The sequence below is a fragment of the Oryx dammah genome, unplaced genomic scaffold (assembly GCF_014754425.2).
Source record: "Oryx dammah isolate SB20612 unplaced genomic scaffold, SCBI_Odam_1.1 HiC_scaffold_9, whole genome shotgun sequence".
Classification (NCBI taxonomy): Eukaryota; Metazoa; Chordata; class Mammalia; order Artiodactyla; family Bovidae; genus Oryx; species Oryx dammah.
Genome location: NW_024070193.1, coordinates 7529288 through 7546156, shown reverse-complemented (window position 1 = coordinate 7546156; position 16869 = coordinate 7529288).

Here is a 16869-nt window from a genome sequence, read left to right as displayed (position 1 = left end):
ATGGGAGCTCTTAGTATTATTTCCTCATCTGTACCCATGACACAATTGGCCTCATATCTTATGCTTCTAAGAATGGTCTGAAAGTTGGCCCTAGTCAATACCATTTTATTTAGAAGTGATAAGTGGTAAGTTTTATTGAGGAACACCTTGGGACAACTACGCTGATTTTCAAGGCAGAAACTCCCTTGCAGTTTTGGCTCTGCCCTCTCTAGACCTGCCATCTCAGTACCACTTACCCTCCTTTAACTTCAGCTCTGAGGCCATAAAACAGATATATCAGTACCTGACTTTCTACTTTCACAGAGATTTTAAGAGGAACCCCCACCCCCGCTAGACAACTAAAATAAAGAAGAATGCAGGTTAAAAGCGCTTTAAATTGTAAAGTACATGTTTATCATTATTCATGTTATAATGAATAAAAGGGACGTATTTCTTGGACCAGCAATTCTCAAAACTTAATGTATCAGAATTTCTCATTGAGCTTGTTAAACCTGGTCCTTACTCCGGAGTTTCTGATTCTTTAGGACTGAAGGGCAGAGACCATGCATTTCTAACAAGTTCCCAGACAATGCTAGTGCTGCTGATACGGGCCCCTACTCTGAGAACCACAGACTTAAATGTAAACTTGGTCCTGAAGGAATGTCAAGGGAAAGATTCCAGTTCAATGCAGTGAGTACATCAAATCACTATGGGAGTCCAGATAAAAGAGCACAGGACAACATCCGAAAATGACTTTCCAACCTGTCTCTGACCTTTGTTAGCTCTGTAACTCTGATGGAGCTTCAGAGCCTTCTCAGCCTCAGTTTCTTCTCTGAGATGGGAGAGATGGGTGATTTTAAGAAGAGCCTTTTCATTTCATACATACTTTTAGTCAAGAATTTGTCCAACTTTGCAGGTTGCTTGAATTCTCAACTGTAATGGTGCAGAGACTTATTTTTCTCAGAGCTGTTTCCCGTTGACTACTTTTTCCCCTTTTTTGTTGGAGTAGTCAGGGAACAGGGGGAAGCTTCTGGACTTTCTGTGTAAGAAAATTCAATTTCCATTCCTCTTTTTTTTGTAAGTAGAATTTTACCTTCCTCTTTTTGTTTCTTTCTCCTGAGCCCTGCCTTCTCTGAAATGTTTCAGTTCCCTCTCTCGTATTTTTAGACAAACTTTCCATCTTTCAATAAATGTGGCTGGGGTTCTTTTTACATGGCTTGTTGAGGGTCAGAACCCCAGAGGAGACTGCTTCTGGAACAGACATGGAGTGAGTCCCCCAATTCGTTTTTCATTCTTCCAAGGCTTCTGATTTTAGGTGTTGGGTCTGTTGTTGCTGTCTGTTTGTTTAGCTTACAGTCGAGGCTGGGGGCTTCTTGGGAAGTCATTCATGGATATAAATGCAAAGCCACTTCATTCAGTGTTGCTCAGTCAACTTTGATTAAGGCTTTTTGCCTCTCTTACTACCTTGCTTTATTTTTCATTCTTTCTTTTGCACTCTGTTTAATACCTATGGAAAATTAGTAGTATATACAGCCCACTCAAATCTATATACTCACCAGATACTTCTTACCCCTTTTCTTTCCTTTCTGATCTCTCAGCATTGTTGCCAGTTATGTTAATAAAGCAATCTCTTACTTAGCAAACTTTTGAAGTTCTTTAACCCCATGAGTAGATTAAAAAGCCTTTCAAACCATGAAAGACTGAAATCTTTCCCTCCAGGATCAGTGATGAGATTAAGATACCCATTTTCACCACTTCTGTTTAATAAGTAGTGGGAGTCTTAGCCAGAGAAACTAGACAAAGAAAAGAAAATAGACAAGGAAAAGCATCAAAGCTGGAAATAAAGAAGTAAAATTGTCTTTGTTTGAAGATGACATGATCTTATATGTGCAAAACCTGGAAGATTCTACGTAAAATCTGTTACAACAAATGAATTCAGCAGTGTTGCAGGATTCAAAATCGATACATGAAAATCAGTTGTATTTCTGAAAAAACAGAAAGGAAATTAAGAAAAGAATTCCATTTACAATAGCATCAAAAAGAATAAAATACGAGTAAACTTAAGCAAGGAGGTGAAAAACTTGCACACTGAAAGTGCAAAACATTTCTGAAGGAGATTAAAGAAGTTAGAACTAAATGAATGATAATCTGTATTCATGGATTAGAAGACTTAATGTTGTTAAGATGTCAGTATTAACTAAAATAATCTGCAGATTAAAGTCTGTGCAACCCTCATAAAAATTAAAGCACTTTTTTTTTCACAGGAAAACAAAAATCCATCCTAAAATTCATATGGACGCTCAGAGGACCCCAAATAGCCAAATAATGTTAAAAGAGAACAAAATTAAAGGTCTCACATTTCCTGATTTCAAGCTTGTATAAAGCTACAGTAGTCAAAACAGTTGTTCTGGTGCAAAGACAGATATACTGATTGACAGAATAAATTAGAGAGCTCAAAAATAAACCCTCAGATATATGGTCGAATAAATTTTGACGGGGCATCAAGCTAATTCAATAGGGATAAAACAGTATTTTCAACATGGTGTTGGGAAAACTGGCTACCCAAATGCAAAAGAATTAAGTGAACCCTTACTATATATCATATACAAAGATAACTCAAAATAGATAAAAGACCCAAATGTAAGAGCTAAACCTATAAAAACCTTAGAGGAAACATAGAGGAAAGCCTCATGACATTGGATTTGGCAGTAACTTCTAGGATCTGATATCAAAGGAACAGTCAACAAAAGTAACAATAGACAAACTGGACACACTCAACAGAATGAAAGAGCAATCCATTGAATGGAAACAATTTGTAAATCATATATCTTTGAGAGATTAATACCTAAAATATATAAAGAGCTCCTATAGCTGAACAACAAAAAAAGCAAAGACTGAATTAAAAATTGGGTAAAGGGCTTAAACAGCTTATAAGTCCAAAAAAGAAAATGGCCAGCAAACCCATGAAAAGTTGTTCTACATTGCTAATCATTAGAGAAATACAAATCAAAAATCACAATGAAATACCACTCCACACCCATTAGGATGGTACTATCAAAAAACCCCAGAAAATAACAAGTGTTATGAGGTTTGGAAAAATTGGAACTTTTTTACTTTACTGGTAGAAATGTAAAATGCTGTAGTAGCTACTGTGGAAAACAGTTTGTCAGTGCCTCAAAAAATTAAATATAGAATTACCATGTGATCCAGTGGTCCCACATCTAAGTAAATTCTCAAAAGAATTGAAAGCAGGACTTGCTCTAAACAGATGTTTGTACTCTCATCTCTGTAGTAACATTATTCATAAAAGTCAAAGGTGGATGCAGTCTAAGTGTTCATCAAGAGATGAATAGATGGACAAAATGTGGTATATGCCTACAGTGGAAGGAAATTCTGACACAAGCTTCAATAAGGATGAACCTTGAAAACATTGTTTTAAATGAAATAAGCCAGTCACAAATGGATAAATATGATTCCACTTGTATGAGATTTCTAGAGTAGTTCAGTTCCTAGAGCCAGAAAGTAGAATAGTGATTGCCAGGGGCTGGGAGGAGGAGAAAACGGTGAGTTAGTGTTCAGTGGGGCTAGTTTCAGCTGAGGAAGATGAAAGAGTTATGGAGATGGATGGGGTGGTGACGGTTGCATAACAGTGGGAATGTACTTCATAACACTGAAAATGGTTAAAATGGTAAATTTTACGTTATGTGTATTTTACCACAATTAAAAAAAAAACAGAACACAAACTGTCTCCCAGACTAAATTTCACCACATCATGGGCTTGTAGCACTGAGGATGATCTTTCTGGTTATGTGTTGCAACCCACTGATGTTACAGATGAAGAGACTGAGGCCCTGAGAAATGACACGACTTGATGAAGGCTACATAGCCACAAGAAGCAGAACCAAGTCGTGACAGTTGTCTTTCTGTCACTCTGCTTAATCCCATGTGGCTTTTCCAACTAGCCTTCTTGTGCTGGACTTCCATGCCCTCAGCCTCACCCCTATCTTCTCACACATTCTCTGCAAAACCTTCAGGCTGCTTATTTGAGACTCAAGTTTAGGTCTGTATTCCTGATTAAAATCTCCCATGCTGCCCTCCTGCACTCCATTGTGTGATTAAGACCAGATTCTCTAGTGTGGTGTAGCAGACTTTCTGAACTCTGACCGTCTGCCTCACTGTCCTCTCCTCCTGATGCCACCCTGCACTCTAAATTCACTCTAGTTCCCTGAGGTGTTACAAAGCTTCACTCCGAGTCTCCTGCCTGAGTATCTTACTTCCTCTCATCCTACAAAACAGCATTTCAGATGGCCTCTCCTCCAGCCAGCCTCCTGGATGTCCTGACCAGGATTGGGGCACCTGTGTAGATGTCAACACTGTACTGAGTACCGCAGCTCCCACTTTCAATTAGCATTGCCTTCACACACTGCATGGCTGGGCTGTGAGTGTCCAGAGGATAGGGGTCATGTCTCTAATCTTGTTAACAAGTGTTTCTCAGTCATGGCTGTACATCAGCCCCAATCAAAGAACTTCACAAATATACAGAGGCTTGGGATGCTTTCTAGACCTGCTGAATCTGATTCCAGCAGTAAAGTGCTCGCCATATTTAAAGGGAAGTCCAGCTTCAGGGATTGGTAGGTCTACATAGGAAAATGCTAGGAGATAGGCCAGCAAATAAAGAAGGTTGGCACCCTTGAAAGCACCTGGTCCACGGAAGTGACAGTGAAATATACATTCTATGAAGGGTAGTCTGGTGTCATAGGCATTGTGGATTGGGAGGATGAGAGGCTGTGGGCAGAGGCTTGAGCAACAACCTAAATGTTGTTTCAGATTTTTATTTCTGGTACCTAATGTGATACTGTATCAGACTTTATTTTTTGGGGCTCCAAAATCACTGCAGATGGTGACTGTAGCCATGAAATTAAAAGACACTTACTCCTTGGAAGAAAAGTTATGACCAACCTAGATAACATATTCAAAAGCAGAGACATTACTTTGCCAACAAAGGTCCATTTAGTCAAGGGTATGGTTTTTCCAGTGGTCATGTATGGATGTGAGAGTTGGACTGTGAAGAAAGCTGAGCACCAAAGAATTGATGCTTTTGAACTGTGGTGTTGGAGAAGACTCTTGAGAGTCCCTTGGACTGCAAGGAGATCCAACCAGTCCATTCTGAAGGAGATCGGTCCTGGGTGTTCTTTGGAAGGAATGATGCTAAAGCTGAAACTCCAGTGCTTTGGCCACCTCATGCGAAGAGTTGACTCATTGGAAAAGACTCTGATGCTGGGAGGGGTTGGGGGCAGGAGGAGAAGAGGACGACAGAGGATGAGATGGCTGGATGGCATCACCGACTCGATGGACGTGAGTTTGAGTGAACTCCAGGAGTTGGTGATGGACAGGGAGGCCTGGCGTGCTGCAATTCATGGGGCCGCAAAGAGTCAGACACGACTGAGTGACTGAACTGAAGTGAACTGAACTGAATGTGATACTGGCCACAAAATCGATGCTCAAGGAAAGAGTGAGTGAATGAACTAGAGTCATGGTCGCAGGAACGGAACAGAAAACAGTCCTGGATATATCTCAGGTGCAGAGAGAGAGCACAGACTTTTCTTCACCATCTTTCAGAATTCTTACTTTTTAAAAAGAACATCTAAGATTATGTTCATTAAACTGTGGCTCAGTGGTGCTCTGCCAGGAATGAAATACCACGTATACCACAACCCCCACCCCCAGTCCCCTCCAGTGACCTCAAGTGTAAAACAGTGGTTGTAGCTGAGCTCAGCAGATTTCTGACCCACTTCCTCTGCTTCTCTGAGTCAACTACAGGGAAGGAAGAGTCATGTCTTTTCCTGGACACACATAGGTTTTGTTTGGGTCAGAGAAGAGTTAGAGTTTCAAGGTTTGTTGTTCAGTCACTCAGTCTTGTCCAACCCTTTGTAACCCCATGGACTGTTGCACGCCAGACTTCCCTGTCCTTCACCATCTCCTGGAGCTTGCTCAGATTCATGTCCATTGAGGTGGTGATGCCATGCAACCATCTCGTCCTCTGTCATCCCCTTCTCTTCCTGCCTTCAATCTTTCCCAGCATCAGGGTCTTTTATAATAAGTCAGCTCTTCACATCAGGTGGCCAAAGTATTGGAACTTCAGCATCAGTCCTTCCAATAAATACTCAGGGTTGATTTTCTTTAGGACTGACTGGGTTGATGATCTTGCAGTCCAAGGGACTCTCAAAAGTCTTCTCCAACACCACAGTTGAAAAGCATCAATTCTTTGTCACTCAAGCCTTCTTTATGGTTCAACTCTCGCATCCATACATGACTCCTGGAAAAATCATAGCTTTGACTATATGGACCTCTGTTGGCAAAGTAATGTCTCTGCTTTTCAATATGCTGTCTAGGTTGGTCTGGAAAAACCATAGCTTTGACTAGATGGACCTTTGTTGCCAAAGTAATGTCTCTGCTTTTCAATATGCTGTCTAGGTTGGTCATAACTTTTCTTCCAAGGAGTAAGCATCTTTTAATTTCATGGCTGCAGTCACCATCTGCAGTGATTTTGGAGCACAAGAAAATAAAGTCTTTTACTGTTTCCATTGTTTCCCCATCTATTTGCCATGAAGTGATGGAACTGGATGCCATGATCTTAGTTTTTTGAATGTTGAGTTTTAAGCCAACTTTTTCACTCTCCTCTTTTACTTTCATCAAGAGGCTTTTTAGTTCCTCTTCACTTTCTGCCATAAGGGTGGTGTCATCTGCATATCTGAGGTTATTGATATTTCTCCCGGCAATCTTGATTCCAGCTTGTGCTTCATCTAGCCCAGCATTTCTCATGATGTACTCTGCACAGAAGTTAAATAAGCAGGGTGACAATATACAGCCTTGACGTACTCCTTCCCTGATTTGCAACCAGTCTGCTGTTCCATGTCCAGTTCTGACTGTTGCTTCTTGACCTGCATACAGATTTCTCAAGGGGCAGGTCAGGTGGTCTGGTATTCCCATCTCTTTAAGAATTTTCCACAGTTTGTTGTGATCCACACAGAGTTTTGACATAATCAATAAATCCGAAGTAGCTTTTCTGGAACTCTCTCACTTTTTCAATGATCCAACGGATGTTGGCAATCTGATCTCTGGTCCTTCTGCCTTTTCTAAATCCAGCTTGAACATCTGGAAGTTCTCGGTTCACATACTGTTGAAGCCTGGCTTGGAGAATTTTGAGCATTACTTTGCTAGTATGTGAAATGAGTGCAATTGTGCAGTTGTTTGAGCATTCTTTGGCATTGCCTTTCTTTAAGGTTGGGATGAAAACTGACCTTTTCCAGTCCTGTGGCCACTGCTGAATTTTCCAAATTTGCTGGCATATTGAGTGGAGCAGTTTCACAGCATCATCTTTTGGATTTGAAATAGTTCAGCTGAAATTCCATCACCTCCACTAGCTTTGTTTCTAGTGATGTTTCCTAGGCACACGTGACTCACCAAGAGCCAGACATCTTCGAGTGTGAAGTCAAGAAGTAAAGTTTCAAGGTTAGGGATGTTAAAATCAGTGCTTTTTAGTCTTTCATGTTCTTGCGAATCTTGAGATCTTGTTAAAATCCTCTTTTTGGAGCCTGGGGAGGCCTGAGATTTGTACTTTTAACAAGGTCTTGGTTGATCCTGAAGCTGTTAATCCCCAGATCACTGTTTGAGTGTTAGGGTTCTGCAGATCATTCCAGCTCGTGTTCCTAGTGAATGAAAGCATCCTCGGTGGGTGAGAGTTTGAGTCCCCCGGCTGCAAGTAGCTTCATCTTGTTTATTCCAATATGCTGAATAAGTATCGTGCTCTGTGATGGTACAACATGAGAAAGGTTGATAAGCACTGCTGAAAAGCGTTAGTTCTCCAGTTTGGGTTGGTGTTAGAATCATCTGGGAAAATTAGTGAAACTACAAAGGCCCAGGCCCTATCATATATCAAAGAACTTGGACCTCTAGATAATTCGAATCCACATCAGTTTGAGAACCACTTCACTAATAGATAACTTTAGATGCCCAGGTGGTAAGCTCTAGGCTGCAGGAAGTAGTAAAGCAACTAATTGTCAGAAGGATCCTCATTTTTCCTCTCCAGCTTTATTGAGGTATATTGATAAAGTTTAGGGAGGCTCTTTTTGTTCTTTCATGCACATATGCATTTAAGTTATTCAGCAGACTCAAACTGAGTGCTTACTCTATCTTAGGCATGGTTTTCAATACAGGGAGCATGGGTGTACCAAGATAAGTCAAACATGGATTTCACCCTCAAGAAATTCATGGTTTAGTGAGGGAGACAGGTGCCCAACACATCATTGGAATAGTCTGGAAGAAATAGGAAAAGACATGCATGCTTATAGTTCAGCAAACCTTCAGGGAACAGCTCTTCTGGGTCAGTTGCTATGGTTACAAAGTGAATAGGACACAGTCCTGCCTCCTGCCACCACTACCCCCCCTTCCAGAAACTCCTAGGCTAGTAGCAAAAAAAGTAATCAGGAAAGGTTAATGTGTTGGAGTTCCCTGGAGTCCTGGGCAATAACTCAGAGAAGAGATGGTCTCTTCTGATTCAGGGTTTTTAGAATTGATACCCATTGGGTCACCATGGAAGTAGGTTGAGTTCTCATCCAGAGAAGCTAGCTCTCATAAACACTTTTAAGTGCCTAGTTGGTAATATGTTCTCCAGCTTCATCCCAGTTTTGCCCCCATCAATGATTTGCAATTCACATCCTACAGGGAACTGGAAAAGAGGAGGGTTTTAATGTTTAATCTTACCAGGATTTCACCATTTGACATTCTGTGGCCCACCATACCTCCAGTGCCATCCTCAACCACTTAAGCTCCATAAGTCCTAAATTATACAGACTTAACACACTAGGGATATACATATTGCTTTTCCTCATTAGAAGCCTACAATTTGCATCAGGCAAAAATGAGTCACTTCCTCTGCTTTGATGTTTAGAAGGTCCAGAACTACATGGCCAAAGTTAAGACTGTGAGGAAAGTTCTGCTGGTAGGACCTTGTGTCTTCAGCTATAATTGCTCCTGTGATGAGCCCAGGAGAAGGGTCATGCACCTGAAACAGAATGTGTTTACATCTCAGCCTTTGAATTGTTTCACCAAATATAATCAGATGAGAAGAGGAAATCATCAGCAGCAACCTCAGGAATGAGGAACCACGGTATAGTTTGCTTTCAATAAAGCTTTGTATTGAAACATTGAAACAGTTGTCATTAAAAAAAAATGAAGTTATTGCATTTGTTGAGTACCAAGGACACTGTTTCACATACTCTTTATTTTCACATGTGTAATTTTCCCTTGGCCCCATCTGTACAAAACCCACAAGAATTTCCTCTCTCTTTTCTCATACAAAAATCCCTTTCTTCTCTTGCTTTTTCTCTAAAATAATTTGTGGACACACTTAATGTTTTATCTGTGTAGTGATGGGTCAGCGAATGTTGAGGATCAAGGGAGGTGCTGTGAGGAGAGAAGTGTTGAGACTTCTGTCCTCAAGAAGGATGCCTTCTAATAAAAGAGGCAGGACTTAACAGGCCTGGAAGGGCAGCCAACAATGCTGAATTGCTTGTATTTGTAGGACAGTGAAGTCTCAGTTTATGCACGGGATATCTTATATTTCACTTGTGTTCATGGAGCATATGGACCTGTTGCTTTCTTATACTGCCTTTGTATGATTTTGGTGTCAGGGTAATGCTAATCTCATAGAAGGAGTTGGGAAGTATTTTCAGTTTTTTTTTCCAACTTTTAAAAAAAGTTTTATAAAAGAGTTTGTTAGATCTGGTATTGTTCCTTCTTTAAATGTCTAATAGAATTGAAGCCATCTGGAGTTTTCTTTGTGGGTTTTTTCCTTAACCTACAATCTCCTTTAATAGTTCTTAGTCTATTCTGTTTATCTGTTTCTTGTGGGGGTGATTTTGGTTTTGTCTTTCAAGTAATTTGTTTTATTTTAACTGCCTAGTTTATTTGTATAGAATTCTCCATAATATTCCCTTGGTATCTTTAGGATCTGTTGTGATGTTATCTTCCTCACTTTTGATATAGGTAATTTGTATCTTCTTTATTTTTTATGACTTTTTGACAATCTGGCTAGAGTTTTATTAATTTTATTGATCTCTAAGAACTAGCTTTGCATTGATTGTTCTCTGTTTTTATTAGTTGTTTTCTACTGCATTGATTTATGCTCTTTTATTATTGTTTTTTCCTCTGTTTACTTTGGTTTAATGTGTTCTACTTTTTCTAGTTTTTTAAAGTGTAGGCTGAGGTCATTAATTTATGACTTTTTTCTTTTTTAATATAGAAGGTTCGTGCTGTCACTTTCCCTCTAAGCATTATGTTAGTTGCATCCCACAAATTGACTTCAATGTAGAGCAAAGCAAAATCTAAATAAAAACAAAAATATATTATTATTGAACCCTTAGAAAGACTAAAAAGGAAAAACTCCTATTTTCCTGTACTCTGTTCACAGCACTTCACCTAAAGGAATAATACCCTGTTTCCTCTTCCTACAGAATACTCTGATCCCACATCACGTGGCAGTGTTTCCCACATCAACCAATCATCATTATGTGTGTGTGTGTATTCTTACTATATCACAATATTGTGGAGGACAGATGTAGGAGACAGTTTGTTGGTAAATACAGCAGAGTCATTCAGGACCTGTGAGGACGGTTGTGCGGTGGGTGTGCTACTGGGGACAAAGATGCAGCTCATTCTCTGTTCTAACTGAATATGCCAACAATAGATCTTATAAGGAATACCTTTTTCTAATTTTTCTGAAGGTGTGCTTTAGCTGCTCTGTCAGTGTTTCCCTTCAGTGCTGGAACAGATCAGTGGTTTGTTTTGTGTATGTGTTAGTCATTCAGTCATGTTTGACTCTCTGTGACCCCATGATTGTAGCCTGCCAGGTTCCTCTGTCCATGGGATTCTCCTGGCAAGATCACTGGAGTGGGTTGCCATGCCCTTCTGCAGGAGATCTTCCTGACCCAGGGACTGAACCCAGGTCTCCTGCATTGCAGGCGGATTCTTTACCATTTGAGTACCCAGGAAGCCCAAAGTTTGGTTTAAGATGAAATAGTTGGCTTGCTTTGAGGAGCCATGTTGGACAAAATAGATATCTTTATGTGGAGTTACTGTTATGATTTAAAGTTAAATAATCATCTTTGGTCTGTAAAACGTAGTAAATATTTACTTCTGTTTTATTGCCTGTATCTTTTAACTTGATTCATTGTGTCCAACTGTTTTCCTTTATTGCTGTGATTTTGTGTTTTACTTATTAGAAAGGGTTTCCCTATCCTAAAAGAATAAACGTATTCTTCTGTGTTTTCTTCAGTTCTTAAAAAGGTTTTTTTTACATTTATATATTAATCCACCTAGAATTTATTTTTTAGCTATAGTATGAAGTTAATTTTTTCCAATGTAGAATCAATTTTTCTAATACCATTAATTGAATAACTCATCTTTTCTCACATGATCTGAAGTGCCACCTTTATTCTATACTAAATCCCTATACACACATGAGTTGACTATTTCATTTCATTCATTTCCCTACTTCTGCACCAGAATCCCCCATTTTAATTATAATTGCTTCATAAAATATTTTGATCTCTGAAAGGATGAGAGTTTATTCTTCTGTTTCAAATATTGTTTGGGGTCTTACATTTTATTTTCTTTGTAAACTTGGAATCATTTGTCAAAGTTTAAAAAAATATTAAATTATATTGAATTTCTAGTTTAACTTGAGGAAAATAGACATCTTTACAGTAGTCTCTCTATCTAAGATATTAGGACTCCACACTTATTCACGCCTTGTTTTTTGGTCTTCTTATAGGAAACATTTCAGATATACTGTGACATTTTGAATTTTTGCCACTACCCCGTGAGGTTATGTGATGGGATTCCCATTTTAAAGAGGCTCAAATATAGTTTATGTAATTGGTCTGAGGCCAAATACTGTCAGAAGCAAGGTACCAGTGCACTTTCCATTATCTGTCATTTCTTCATGTGAAAATATTAATCAGATGCTTTCCTGAATGTATGTTTTGATCAGGAGAGAAAGAGGAGAATATGACCTCACTTGAGCCTTTAGGAGAAAGGTGGATATGTCATTGGTGGCATAAAACGAGCATGTATTATTTTGACTCTCTGGTATGAAAACTCTTCATATTTTCTAAAGTAACTCAGAAAAAGAAGAGGAAGCTCTGCTTTCCCTTGGGAAGAAAAATTGGGGAGAAATGCCCCCTTCTCACTCTGTGATACCTTGTAGATGAGCATATGATCTAGGCCTGACTGTTTGCTGCCATCTGGAAATTTTCATCTGGAGTAAGTGGTGTTCAGGTAGAGCTCATTCACAGTGGCTGTGTTGTCACTGACTAACCAGTGTTGGGTGACAGGGTCTTCAGCAACAGCAGAAGTAGAACACTGATGTCATCAGGGTAATGGATGTGCCTTAGTTTATGCCCAAACCTAGATTCTTAGTCTCCTCATCAATTATGGCAAATGTTGATATCAATAAAATTATTTGCTCATATATCAATTGGAGTTGTTTCTATTGCTCACAGTAAGAACCTTGACCAAATGGAAATTAGCATCTATAGGGGCACAAACCACAGACCCTCAGGGAAATGAGGAGACTGGAATTGATTCTCTACCCTGTTTGGGGCTAAAGCTGGGGAAAATCTAGCTGGTATTAAGGTATGGGCATTTGAAACAGCTAATGAAAGTATCATTTGTGTCTCCTGCAATAGAATGTTATTTATTGTCTGGAATGTAAAACACTTCAGTTTTAAACATGTTATATAGAGGTGTTATTTAGCTTTAGTCCATTTCTTAGGGGCACTCCTTAACGTTTGAAATACCTCAATTAAGAATATATCCTCAATCCCATTCACCATTGCAACGAAAAGAATTAAATGTCTAGGAATAAACTTACCTAAGGAGACAGAAGAACTGTACACAGAAAATTGTAAGACACTAATGAAAGAAATCAAAGATGACATAAACAGATGGAGAGATATTCCATGTTCCTGGGTAGGAAGAAACAATATTGTAAAAAATATACTACCAAATGCAATCTACAGATTTAATGCAATCTCTATCAAATTACCAATGGCATTTTTCGCAGAACTAGAACAAAAAATTTCACAATTCATACGGAAACACTAAAGACCCTGAAAAGCCAAAAACAGTCTTGAGAAAGAAGAATGGAACTGGAGGAATCAACCTTCCTGACTTCAGGTTTAACTACAAAGCTATAGTCATCAAGACAGTATGGTACTGCACAAAAACAGAAATATAGACCAGTGGACCAAGATAGAAAGCCCAGAAATAAACCCATGCACCTATGGGTACCTTATTTTTAACAAAGGAGGCAAGCATATACAATGGGGCAAAGACAGCTTCTTCAGTAAATGGTGCTGGGAAAACTGGACAGCTACATGTAAAAGAAAGAAATTTGAACACTTCCTAACAACACAAAGATAAACTCAAAATGGATTAAAGACCTAAATGTAAGACCAGAAACTATAAAACTTTTAGAGGGAAACATAGGCAGAACACTTGATAACGTAAATCAAAGCAAGATCCTCTCTGACCCATCTCCTGGAATAATGGAAATAAAAATAAAAGTAAACAAGTGGGACCTGATTAAACTTAAAAAGCTTTTGCACAGCAAGGGAAACTATAAGCAAGGGGAAAAGACAACCCTCAGAATGGGAGAAAATAATAGCAAATGAAACAACTGACAAAAGATTAATTTCCAAAATATACAAGCAGCTCATACAACTCAATACCAGGAAAACAAACAACCCAATCAAAAAGTGGGAAAAAGACCTAAACAGACATTTCTCCAAAGACATACAGATGGCTAACAAACACATGAAAAGATGTTCAACATCACTTATTATTAGAGAAATGCAAATCAAAACTACAATGAGATATCACCTCACACTGTCAGAATGGCCCTCATCAAAAAGTCAACAAACAGTAAATGCTGGAGAGGGTGCAGAGAAAAGGGAACACTCTTGTACTGTTGGTGGGAATGTAAATTGATACAGCCACTATGGAAGACCATACAGAGATTCCTTAAAAAACTAGGAATAAAACCAACATATGACCCAGCAATCCCACTCCTAGGCGTATACCCTGAGGAAACCAAAATTGAAAGACACATGTATCCCACTGTTCGTTGCAGCACTATTTACAATAGCTAGAACATGGAAGCAACCTAGATGTCCATTGACAGATGAATGGATAACGAAGTTGTGGTACATATACACAATGGAATATTACTCAGCCATAAAAAGGAACACATCTGATCAGTTCTAATGAGGAGGATGAACCTAGAACCTATTATACAGAGTGAAGTGAGTCAGAAAGATAAAGCTAAAGATATAAAAATCTGTAGTCTAACATATATACAGACTCTAGAAAAACAGTACTGAAGAATTTATTTACAGGGCCTCAATGGAGAAACAGACATAGAGAATAGACTTATGGACACAGGGAGAGGGGAGGAGAGGGTGAGATGTATGGAAAGAGTAACATGGAAACTTACATTACCATATGGAAAATAGATAGCCAACGGGAATTTGCAGTATGGCTCAGGAAACTCAAACAAGGAGCTCTGTATTAACCTAGAGGGGTGGGATGGGGAGGGAGATGGGAGGGAGGTTCAAAAGAGAGGGGATATATGTATACCTATGGCTGATCCATGTTGAGGTTTGACAGAAAACAGCAAAATTCTGTAAAGCAATTATCCTTCAATAAAAAATAAATTAATAAAAAGAAAAGGAATTCATCCTCTTGTAGTTGGTTAGTTAACTTTAGAAGACTTCAGTTAAGAGCTTCATTCCAAAAAAGTATCCATCTTTCCTCCACTGATTTGCAATGACATGTTTATTATATATTAAATTATCTTATAAGCCTGTTACTATATTCAGTTCTGTTGTTATATTTGTCCACTTTTGTACCAGCATCACAGTTTAAAAAAAATAATTGTGGGGTTTTGATATTATAGTAGAAAAATACCCGTGTGCTGTTTTAATTCGAGGTGGACTGAACTGGTCCTGCCAGTCAGATTCTAGTTCCAGAGTGGCAGAAAAGAGAAACCACACCTTCTGGGCAATGTCATCAAGGATTAGTTCTGTAGAGATGCGCTCCATCTTATTATGGCACTTAGACTTCCATAAAATATTCTAGATGTGACCTAGGCAAAGTAGACGGAGATTTTTTTTTTTAACCTTGTTTTCTCAGTGTTCTGATTTCTGTTTGTGTAGATTTCTGGTTAACTCTTTCTTTGGGGACATAACTCTTCTTCCATTTAACATGTGCTTTGACCCTAATGAAAACTATTGGGTATTTTATGACCATAAGCTGATATAAATTTAGATCGCTCTCATCCTGTCTTATACAGCTAAAAATTCATTACTTTATATGCTATTAAAGTAATAAGTATTAGAGGAGGAAAAAAATCACACAATATTCTAATAGAGATTGCTTTTATTTTGTTTTTATGCAATTCTTGTTCATAATTTTAGTTCAGAATATGCACGCTGCTACTGCTAAGTCCCTTCAGTCGTGACCCCATAGACGGCAGCCCACCAGGCTCCCCCGTCCCTGGGATTCTCCAGGCAAGAACACTGGAGTGGGTTGCCATTTCCTTCTCCAGAATATGCATAAGTACATATAATTTTGCAATTCATAGAATGGGAAATAATTTTATTTTTATCACATACTGCAAGCTTTATTTCTGATGCTATATTGTTTTTAGAATAACACTTCTTCCTTTTAAAATGTCCTTAAAATTGTTTTTAATTAAAAAAAATTTCCAGTAGTGGTATTAATTGTATGCCCAGTAGTAGGATTGCTGTGTCATATGGTACTTTTATTTCCAGTTTTTAAAGAAATCTCCATTCTGTTCTCCTTTGTAGTTGTATCAGTTTACATTCTCACCAACAAAGCAAAAGGGTTCCCTTTTCTCCACATTCTCTCCAGTATTTATTGTTTGTAGATTAAAGTCTCCCTTTTTAAGGTATATACTGTGGTTGATATACATCAAATTCCCTGGTGGCTCAGATGGTAAAGAATCTGCATGCAATACAGGAGACCCAGGTTCAATCCCCGGGTCAGGAAGATTTCTTGGAGAAGGGAATGGCAACCCACTCTAGTATTCTTGCCTGGAGAACTCTGTGGACAGAAGAGCCTGGTGGGCTACAGTCTTTGGGGTCTCAGAGAGTTGGACATGACTGAGTGAATACTACACACACAATGTGGTTGGTATATATCAAATTATTAAGCATTATCATTATTATTGTACATTTGTCTCTAGAGTTTTGCTATTATAAATAGTGCCTTAATGAGTTTCTTGCAGCATTTGGCATTTTCTTATTTTTAGATAATTTTTTTCAGTGTAAATCTCTAGGAATGGAGTTACTGTGTCAAAGAGAAAAGAGTAGTTTATGACTGTTGAAGCAGTTACCTAATTACCTTCCAACAGTGTTATGCCAATTGATAAAATATAAATGGATCATGTTCATTATTAACTTATTAATACTTTAGCTGTGATCATATTTGACATTTTTGAGATGTTAATTTTTAATACATCAAAAAATGAGACTTTATATGTATTCCTATTAAATTTTATCCTCTTAGTTTTAACTGGTTATTTCAAGCTGTCAAGATGTTTTTGAAATCTTATTCTGTTATTTGTCATTAGCTGTCATTCCCAACTTTGTGCCAGTTATTATTCCAATAAGACACAGCTTTAGTGCTGTCATTCCAGTAACTGCTAAATCATTGATTAGAAAACAGTTCACTGTCAGACATTTAGTTTACCCCTAAAGACCTTCTTTGAGGGTAATAGTAAGCCATTAATCAGCCAATGCTAGA